Below are 11,397 nucleotides of genomic sequence, written 5' to 3' on the forward strand. Positions count from 1 at the left end.
TCGCCGTCCACGTCAGTACCGTGAAGTAGAGGCGCACCATAAGCCCTCGGGTACAATAGTACTGTTGGGAACTTTGTCTTCTGAGAACAGCCATGACAGGTGCTCCACAAGGGCGGATTGAATGGATTTAATGATAAGTTATTTCATTCGGGAATTCTTTTTTTGGGCTGGATTTACTGAAAATATATGAAAATAGGAAAAACATGCCGTGCCTTGTGGGGGCAGAGAATCCTAAAGGTCCACAACCACAAACATGGGTTTATTGTGTATGTCAGTTTTGAGAAAAATTACCATAAAAACAAAACAAAACTATTGGGATGTGATACAAAAAAAAAATGTTGTACTTTTGTCCAATCTAGTCTTATCACACTTTCCCACTATCCCCCTCTGCAGCTTCAGCAATTTCCAAATGCTGCTTTTGTTTGTGGTACGTGAAAAGAGAGAAAGAGAAGAACGAGGCCTCAGAGACCCGCAGCTTCATCAGCCTCCATCAGCCTCCATCTGCTGGAAAGCTGCGGCGCATGCCGAGGAGGAAGCACCGGGCATCGCGCATGTATCTCACTGCACCGACAGTAGCGCCGTTAATGTGCGTGTGCACGCTGAAAAATGAAAAACCTGAATCAGAGGTGGGAAGTCGTCGGCTTAAACTGGCAGCTGGCGCTTCGGCTAAGTACGAACGAGAGACTTTCCCCTGGTGCTGGTTCCGCTGAAGGTAATCTCCTCCTTTTCTACACGTTTGACCTGTCATTGAGCTTTCCAGCTACTGCTTAACTGATGCCGGCTTTGCTCCTCTGTTAGCTAGATTAATATGTTAGTGATGGAGAGGGAATAGAGGGAGCAGGGAGGTGAAGAAAGTGGGATACTGGAAGGAGAGGAAGAGAGCGGATATGGAGATGATGATGAAGAGAGGGCGAGGAACAGGAACATTAAATCGCCGGCGGTCTTCTCCCACAATCTTAACGGGACTTCTTAAATATATTTTAATTGCTTTCATGCATGACGCATGTTCACAAAGAGGGTGCTGCTAATATGTTATGTCATAGGAGACATGGAAAAGCTGCGGAGCAAAGTGTTTCCACAGCTGGTTCCATGCTGGGGCTCCTCGAGGTGGACTGTGGCCACACCGCAGGATCCGCCATCAGTCGTTAGCTACACGTGCCAATCATACGCTTAGCTTTGTGCTCTGGGCCAATCACGGCTCTGATCTCCTGCTCTCGTACATGCAGTCTCTCTTTTTCTAACACAACGCTACGACGCAGAACATAATCTTACAGATGTCTATTTGGCAATATTGTTTTAGAAACTTTTCTTTACAACCAATGTAACATTTTTCTGTTATTATTTTACTATTACGTTGCCTATTTAGAATTTATAATCAGTATGTATACTTTAAAAACACACTTTGATGTCACTGTGAGATATTTAAAAAAAAAGTGTATTTGTAAAAAATTATTGAAACTTATCTTATGAAGAAAAATAGTGAATGAATACGTAAAATAACACTGCAGTACTTACCCATAAGTGATTAAACACATGAACAAAGACTTTAAGGAAGTTTGTAAACCAACCAAACTTTTAAACTGTTTTAATCTCTGTTTAAGAAACAAATTACATAAATTCGGTGATGAAAGTCTCACATAGAACAAACTGCCAAATCCTTTGAGCCTAATGTATGAAAAATCCCAATAGGCACATAATCCTCTTCATGACGAAGGTTGGACTTCTGCTTTAGCATTCGATGTTTCATCAGAAAATATCAGTGTCATGTGTCATAGTAGAAAGATGCTCTCAGTAGAGTGCAGATGTCTGCCAGGTGTGTCAGCACTGACCACTGCTGCATTGTGGGTATAAAAATGAATACATCCCTCCGGCCCCCTCTCAGGACACCAATGGGCCGTAAACAACACCACGATAAAATAAAAACCACCAAGCGATCTGCTGGCCGCGGCCCAGCAGCGTACTGTGAGAAACGTTAGCAGTTAGCGGATAGCAGTTAGCGAAACACACCTCCCCAAAACCCCAAAAGTGACCCCTAAATTATTTCAACTCACAAAAGCAGTCATATATGACGGATCACATCATCCTCTTTGCTCAGATAAGAAGGAAAAGAAGAAGTTCACAATTCAGTACAATTGACAAAAAGAAAGTATGCTATTCAAAGTGCTGAGTGTAGCACAAGCTTAATATTAAACACCACATTAGCTTTTGGAAGCAAACTACTGCTGTAAAACAGAGGCAGTCGCCTGCATCAATATTCACGAGTCAGCACTAACGGCGCTGCTCTTTCTCTCCATTCACCAAGTTCAGTCATTGATTGTGAGCGGGGAGTGCTATCTGCGGGGGCCGGAGCGGAGGGGTCACGGTGACTGGTTCCAACCTGAGAGGTCACCGTTGACAAATTAGTCCGTTGACGGGTCAGTGAGAAGGGGTCGTGAGCTCGCAGGAAGAGGTCAGGGGGTCAAGTTTGTACAAACATTAACTCGCCGTGTTGCAGCTACCGCCCGGAGCTGTTCCAGGCCTCGGGCGTCTAATAAAGAGGTGGCTGGAGGGAGAACTGGGGTCAACATCTGTCTGTGTGAATGTACGTATGAGCCGGGCATCTCCCGTCTCTCATAAGTCAAGAAAGATGTGCAATTTTGAAGTTGAAGCATATTGGAAAGTAAAATCAAAAAGATAATTCGGCTTCCTCTCTACTACACTTGCTTTATTATTATTCTATTCATACTTCCTTTCCCCTTTTTATGAACGAACAACATCTTTTAGCTCCACTTTGCTGTCCCTGAATAAAAAGCGTTGAAAGCCTTTGCTTGTCTTATTTTGTGAGATTGTAATACAGTGTGTAAATTGGGTTGCGCAAAAGAGAAAGCGGCTTAAGTCTATCGTGCGGGCAGAAAGTGTGAAGATGTTTTCTATCGCTCCATTACCTCCCTATTGATTAAAGGGCTGGATTTGATGTGTTAATCCGCTCTCCCTGGTGAAAGATTCCTGTCCATGGAGACACTAAACACACACACACGCACACACACGCTCATACGCGGGCTGAGAGAAAAAAAGTAATCAACTGAGAATTCTACAAGGCTCGTCATTCACCTCGCAGTCCTCTGAAAGCCTTTGATCAAGAAGTGCTTAGGTTTCACATAAACGGTTGGATACCTTTCAGAGCCCACGCTAAGCGCGCGGCTTCTTGGGGGGATTTAGCCTCCTCCAATGCCTGTTTTCAAGAGCTTCTCTGCGGTATTTGAGCCAACACGTTAGCCGAGGTGCACGGCGAGTTATGAACTGCCACACAAGTAGATATCGCCGAGGGCCGAAACGAAGGCGCGATTGTCATGAAATATCGGCTGAACCCCCCCCCCCCCCGCAGGCTCTTCCTTGTCGCTCGACAACAAAGAAGAGCCTTCAGGTGCTTTTCCGTCAGCTCTTCCTGATGTCACGGCTCTTAGCATTAAATCACACGGAGAGGTGGGCGTGATAGCCGAGCATACAGAATGTTGTAATGATCTGGCAAACTAAGCGTTTAAGTGATGCTGTTCAAATACCTAAGAATTCAGTAAAATAGTTTTATTTTGAAATGAATTTGATTCTGACAAATATGCCCCGCTGAAAGAAATACACTTCTTTTCCAGTAACTGGTTCCCATTTCTGTGGCGTCTTTCTGACCGCCGAGACGTCTTTGTTTGAAAAACACTCCGCTGCTCTCCCGACTCCTGAGACGGCGCGAGTGAAATGAACCGTTTAGACACCTCATCAAATAAACATGTGTGCGTGTGTTTGTCTTCCTGTGCGCTGTATTACAGTCTCTTCTGTAGGAAAACTGTCACTTACATGGAGGTTCATGAATATCTTTCCCTGTAATGCGTTGTAATTTACTGCAATCAAAATAAATGCAACTCTCAGTGAACACGTTACCCAGCAAGTTGCATGAAACTGTGATTAATTTATTCCTTTTGAGAGTCCCATTTATTTTGTTTTGTCCTAGCGGAACTTTACTTATTTACCTATTTCCGTTGTTGACATGAAGCAGTTTTTTTTTTATTTCATTCACTTAACCCCCTGATTCACTGCCCTCGCATTCCTCCAGAGATCTTTAACAGAAACGGAGTGTCTGAGTCGACCCTCTCGGCCAAAATGCACCGGTTAAACGTTTTTTTTTTTTTCCGGTGGCCGTAGCAGTAACACTCGCAGAGCACCGGCGCTCCCATGAATCAAAGCGCGGAGCAGCGAAAGGTTAAAAGCTCCTGGGGCCTACAGACACATTTTTCAGGGGGGGTGGGGGGAGGGGTAATAGGATCAGGCCTTCCATAACTCCCCAGAACAGCCGATCCTCCCTCGTTTCTGGCCGTTTAGCCTTCAAAGAGAAAGTTTGTGTGTCGGTGACGGCTGGTCAGGGGGTTAAGAGGAGAGCGCATTTTTTCGGTCACAAACTCAATTTCCTTGGTGAGCTGAAGAGGCCACGCTTTAAAACCCGGAGCATAAAGCCTGTTTAATTTGTGCCGCATACAGTATCCTCCTCCACCTCTCACTCGGCTGCAGAGTCCTGATGGCGTGAGTCGAGGAGCTGGAGGCAGAAGAATGTCTCTCCCAGCTCTTTTTTTCTTCCATTCTTGGGCCTTTTTAACTATAATAATAACATCCTCTGTATTCTATCATCCGCCCGTGCCTTCATGTTGTTATCATAGTGTGGAAAATTTGTCGGCCACGGAAATGAGGCCAAACAAATTAACCCTGTTTCTGATTATTGGCAGGCAAAATATGTTATTTTACACGAAGGCACTTAACAGTTCCCATGCACGCAGTCTTTTGTGGCGTTTGTCCTGACCTGTAATGTAAGGTCGAGGGAGAACCAATGGAGGAACAAAAACACAAGAAATATTGAATCGGTCAAATTATACATTACATATGCATCATTTTACTCACAGTACTTTTTACTGCAGTTATTAGTAGAAAAATGTAATATCAAATAATAGCAGAAATAAAACTGGTCTGACTCTAACGAAGGTACAATACAAATTTTTCACATGAACCTGAACTTTTAAAACAAACACTCTTGAATGAAGACGCTGAACAGGTTACCGTCAAAGCCAGGGAGGGGTCATGGTGGGGGGGGGGGGGGTGCAGGGGGGCTGGAATCAATCCCAGCCATCGGGCGGGACGGCGTACCAGTCCAATCGCTGGGCTGACACAGAGACAAACAACAATTCACATCCACGGGGCAATTTAGAGTCACCAATTAACCTAATCCCCCAGTGCACGTCTTTGGACTGGGGGAGGAAGCCGGAGTAGAACATGCAGACTCCACACGGAAAGGCTGCTGGGTGGAGTGAAATCCAGAACCTTCTTGCTTTGAGGCGACACCATGCCGCCCCAAACATCACATCGCTTTGGTGCAGAAACCGCTTCTACACAAACCTCCTCTGTCAGGTTGTTAAAGATGTTAAATCAGGCCGCATATCACACCTGAAGTTGGCTACTGCTTTTGTAAAACGGTTATCGAGTGATCAACGAAATGAAAGTAAGAGACGTATATTCATATGAATAATATGTCCATCAACTGAGGCGGTTGCTATGGAACAGCGGTTGCTATGGAATGTACACTAGGAGCTATGGCACATATCAGTTTTGTACACCGGCTTTATTGATTTCAGCATTTTATAGTTTAGATTAGATGGCTCTTCATGAACATTATTTGTATCATTATTGATAACCTTGTAACTTTTTTGTACCCCGTTTGGTTCAGGCAGAGGGGATCCCACCCGTGACCCTGTAACTTGGCAACCATGACAAAACACGCATCTGCTGAAAGTGGACGTATTATGGCCTTGAACCAATAAAAACATTTGATTTGGAGTACACGGACCACAGCGGATCTCAGCGGATGAGCATTGTGCGTAGTGGTGCATTACTTCGAATGGTGCTCAGAGATTCAAGATGCCACAATGTAAATACTTTGGTTCACATTGTAAGCTTGTATTCTTCCAAGGTCTCTGTTCGCATCCGAGGATGCATTTCACCCGTTGTTATTCTAAATATGCCCACTGCATTTGACACCGAAGTAATCTACCGAAGTCTAAAAGTAACACTGCTCACCATGGCCTTTGTGTCCCGTACACGCCTCTACAACGTGATCAATTATCACCGTGCCTCCGAGGGTACGTGCCCGGGTGCCCCCGGACCGCCCGTCTCGTGACCGGCAGCGAATGCTTTTCTGTCCGTCGTCACTTGAGCGAGGACGCCGACCCCGATAATTAAAAAAGCTCCATTGTCATGCGGCAGAGCTGCTGTTCCGATGCAATGCAGAGCCGGGATCGGATGACGATGACAGGCCGAGTGTGGAGGTGGGTGACGAGCGGGGGTGGAGGCGGGGGGGGGGGGGCGGGTTCCCCCGAGGGTGACCTCGGCCAGGCCTCCGCTCGCCAGCTGCCGCCTGAAACGGGAGACCCGAGACCCCTCCAACCCCCCCCCTCGCTGCCATCCACCTGAATCACTCACCTGACACGCATGTACAGTACGGATGCAGATGCCAACAGTATCCCTTTCCTACTTTTTCCGTACAGTGTGGTAATGCGGGCATTAGTCTGTCGGGGGATACAAATTAGCGTGGAAACTCGATGCGGGCTGGGTGCTGTGTTGCGGCGGTCCTATTGTTTGGGGTTTCACCTTCTTTGACTGTAGTGCCACGTGCCGTGTGGTCCGTGACACGTGGGTTTGGCAGCCTCTTCTATAGAGCCTCCACGATGAGCCTCACCTTGTTTTTGTGTTTTTAACGGGCAGCAACTTCAGCGACTTAAAATGCTCCTCGAAATGATTATTCACATCAAAAGTTATTAATTGTTTACTGGCCCGGTTTGTCATTATTTATCTGTTTAATTTCTGATGTCCAACAGGTGATCCATGTAGGATTCTCAAGACGCTCGTAAAATGAGCGCTTCCCTCCATGTGGTTTCAACCACTCGGGCCGCACCAAATAAATGTGTTTACGTTGGAAACAATGCGGGAAGCTGTGGTGCGTACGCTGCACGCAGACCAAAAGTGGTCGATGGTTTCAAACCAGTAAACAAGGCCAAACGTGTACTGGAATGCACAAGCAAACCAGATACCACTACGGCCACTTCAACCACGCGGCCATTCTTACTCCAATAAATAGAGAATCTTGGTCAGCGGCCCTGAGCTTCAAACTATAGGATGTCATGGGAACGTGTCGGGGGTGTTGTGCCAGTTTCTTGTGCCACACAGTGTCTTTTCAAAACAAACGTCCGGTGCAGATTTACTTAATAGTTTCTGGAAACAAAAGTACTCTGTTAAGCTCAGGAAAAGTTACTATGTTTGTTACTTAAGTGACATATTAGGTTATATAACAAAATTAAGTTAAAATAAGTCAACGTTGACCTGGTTTCAGCAGTGAAGTGGGATAAACTCAGTTATTTTCTCTTCATATTACTTTCTGTGCTGTGAATGTGTAACAGGAAGCTTCGGTGTGTTGGTGAGTTACAGAGGACACCAACTCATTTTACTTTTGTAGTTTTAGATGATTTATAAAAACCCTAATTCCGCACTAGTCTAGTGGCATATATTGTGTGTCACCGTTCTTCTGTGTCTCAGCCAGGAAACCCTTTAAAAGGAAAACATTTTTTAATCTCACTGAGGTTTCCTTTGTTAAACAAAGGTTAAATACCGTGAACCAGCAACGACCACAAAGAACGCTGTGAAAAAGAGCGCATTTTTTAAGTTAAGAAAAGTCCACAAAGTTTACGACTGTTTTTTAAAGGCCGGGCGGCATCGTGGGCCGCAATACATCACACTGGAAAGTACCTTGCAGCAGTCAGTGTGTGGCGAAACACTTGACAGCGCGTGTAAATGATCCTGGAGACAACCTCGCTGATTACCGCGGCGTCCCCCAGATGCAAATCCATCAGCCGATTACACCCGAGGCTCCGTGGCAACGCACTCCTTCAGGGAAAAAAAGGGCAGAAACCAACCGCCGTACCTCTCATATTCAGGGGCGCGAGGGCCCGTGTTTGCAGCAGCTCGGGCATACTTCACACAATGACCCCCCCGGCACTCGTTTGTCAGAGCGAGACAAACATTAACCAAAGCGTGGGAGTGGAGAAACCCCCCCAAGTCGGGTGGAGTGACGGAATGGAGGTTGACGCTGGGTAAACACACACAAGTGTTACATGTCACCGGGTGCAACAGCCCCCCCGCCGCTAAAGCAGGTTGAAAACGGACGTCCAAAGGGACGAATTTTTCGAATTTCTCTGCACTGAACAGCAACCAGCTCAGATTTCCCGACGTCCCCCCACCGAAAACGTAGGGTTTGAGAGGCAGGATTGAATCTGTCGGTAGCACCTCATAAAGCCTCTCGTCTGAGCGACTTGGTCACGTCGGCTCCCTCCGGGCGACGCCTTGCATTCGCAGCCTCGGGTGATAAATAATTACTCGTCGGAGTCTTGACTTTTTCTTGGGGGCTGGGGGGTGTTTGTGTGCTGTCCCCTCGCTCAGCGCCGCGGCACTCTAACAGCGTCAATTATTCACGAGCTGCTTTTCTGCCTCGGCGTGTTCTCTCTCTCCATGTGCGTGCGTTTGGATTCCTGTGTTGTTTCTGTGCGAATAATATGATGGGGGCGGAAAAAAATTAACTTAACTTAAAGTGTGGGCTGACGGATTGAACTCAAATGACTTTGTGTCTTTGTATGAGTCTAAATCTCAAGAGTGTCAGCCGAGGTTTCTGATAGAGAGGAAAGGTGCTTAAAGTGAGACAAAGTGTGGCTGACTTTTTGTGTGTGTGTGTGTGTGTGTGTGATGACCTCTGATCGTCATGGGCCATGTCGGTAATGAGTAGTAGGTAAACAGGGGCGAGTTCTAATTTATTCATATACGGCAAACAGAGGCTGTGTGCAGTGAAGGGGAATAAGTGTGTGATGATTTATTAATGGCTATTTGTTTCAGGCCTCTCAGGCTAATTTTCCCCCCAAAACAACCCCAGGTTTTTACCCAAATGTGTCCCTGCGTGTCTCAGGGTCATACGTATTGTCTCAAAGTAACACAGCGTATTTTAATGCTGATCTACTTATTGAGGAGGAATAATTATTGCAAATAATGCCATAGATGTAATTTGTAAGATAACAAAACGTAATGTTTATCACACATTAACACAAATAATCATCTTACTATGTAAAAAAAAAAAGTTTGTTCATCTGTCTGAATACTGTCCTCGACAACCATTACTCAGGTGGCATTTTGTGTGTTGTTTGCTAAAAATTAGTTAGAGCACAGGAAGTCTCCAAAAGAACATACACCTTGGTTTTTACATTCCTTTTTGTGTGCGGATAAACTAAATTAACCGCATATATCGCGGTTATTAGTGAGCTTTACGGGTGTCGGAGGACTACCACTTCCTCTCTTTACGCTGAGTTAAGCTAAACGCTCCTAGCGGCTCTCTGGTTTAGAAGTGCAGGATATGAGATCGGGAGCATTCTAATTGCCTCCCAATAGCTTTCGACGCGGCGAAGGCGAGAACCGGCGGCTCAAACTAAAACGGTGCTAACTGCAGCGGCAGCGCCGACGGTTCTGTTCTAACAACGGAGGAAATGCTGACGGAGCTAACAGTTTTTACCTGAGGGGGGAACCAAAAGGTGGACGCTTCGCTTCTGCAGCAATGCGGCGAGCAGCCGTGAGCTGTTGTCACATAGAGGCATCCGTATTAAACTAGTAACTAAATTAGTAACTTTAATACACAAATGTACGAGTCAGGGACAACATATTTCATCTTCCTAACTCAGTATTCTGGTTAACTTCAAAAAGTGAAAGTAATTCCAGAATATGGGCTTTTTCACCTGATATAAGCTTGATACCAGCATCCGGTGTGTGATTTGGTGGCTAAAAAGGTCCCAGCAGTGAGTAACTGGGCTCACAGAGGCTTCCAGGAGCAGCGCAAACCGCTCGTCCCTCGAGGACGTCCGGGGCTCTGCCCCCTCAGACAATCTGGCCGTCTTGTTTGGAGTCCTGTCGCCATGCGTTCCGTCCAGCAGAAGGAAAATTTGGGCTTAACATGAACACGTATTTAGCCATGTGTCAGGACCAATTATCACCCTTTGAAAAGCAGGCAGCTCTTTTGAAGGAGGTTGTTTTTCAGGAGGGATGCGTGAAAAGCCTCCAAGTCAAAACACACATGTCTGGAAAAGAGTCCGCGCCCCTAGACAATCTTAATTGCAGAATCTGGTGCGTTTTCTGTAGCACGACGAGCACAGAAGTGACAGTTCAAAGAACAGTGCCCCCGCTTTATTACTACTAGCATGCAAACCGTTGGTAAAATGCCTTTCGGTTTGGTCATTTTCACGAGAACAGACTTTAAACTTAAAACCGACGACTGCGGTGCAGCGGGGAAAAACAATTCTTTCCGCACCCACATTGTTCGCAGGCCGCAATCAGTCTGTTCTGTCACAGTGAGTAGAAATCTGAAACAACACATGACGAACAAACAAAAACTCTGCGGGAGAAAAATAAAGTATTTCTGTCGATGGATACTTAATGTTTAATGTAACCGGCCTGCACATTCAACACAGGATTCTTGTTGCATCTGGCCACCAAATAACCCCCCCGGAATTTGATTCTGCTGTGATGTCGCTTTAAGATACGGGGGCCTCGAGAGAAAAAGCAAACCTGGTATTGAAAGTGTGACTCAGCGTGCCTGCAGGGAGATATTTGCTCAGGCTCGGGCTGCGGATTAAGTGGCTTTTCTTCTGGGACCCCAGAGAAAACACAGGGCTGATCCCCTCCGCGTCCCTCGGCGGGACACAGGTGGGCGGCGGCCCGCTGGGTTCGAGCGGTGTGCGAGCGGTTGGGAACGTGCACTGAGCGAAGCCACGTCTGCACGCGTAGACCTAAGTGTGTGTGTGTGTGTGTGTGTGTGTGTGCACTCAAAAGGAAAGAATGCAACTTCTCAGCTCCCCTCACTCACGTCTCTTTACGCAGCCTAGACGATGCTGATGACACATCAGGTGAAATCACACACAAACACCTCAGGACCTTGTTCTCATAAAGTGCTTTCGCTGTTATTGCACCGACCAACCTGCCGCGTGCGTGTGCAGGCTCAGAGTGTGTGGAAAAGGGCGTCCGGATGAGCGGAGGTTTTTGATGGCTTAGAGTTTAAAGGGTGCGGAGGGGTGGAATGCAAGCTAATTGTGCACAGGTGACCCCCACACAGGTGCTCTGGCTTCTATATGTATGTGTGTGTGTGTGTGTTTGTGAGGGAGAGTGATGTCATATAGATGGAATGAGCCAAAGAAGTATTAAAAGGGGAAATATAAGAAGAAAGAGAAAGCCGATCAAAGAGATTTTCGAGGGCTACCAGAAATTCCTGTCTTTCTGCAGCAGCTCGCCCCACCCTCAAAAAACCCA

This window comes from Gasterosteus aculeatus, chromosome 5 (genome assembly GCF_964276395.1).
Source record: "Gasterosteus aculeatus chromosome 5, fGasAcu3.hap1.1, whole genome shotgun sequence".
NCBI classification, from domain to species: Eukaryota; Metazoa; Chordata; class Actinopteri; order Perciformes; family Gasterosteidae; genus Gasterosteus; species Gasterosteus aculeatus.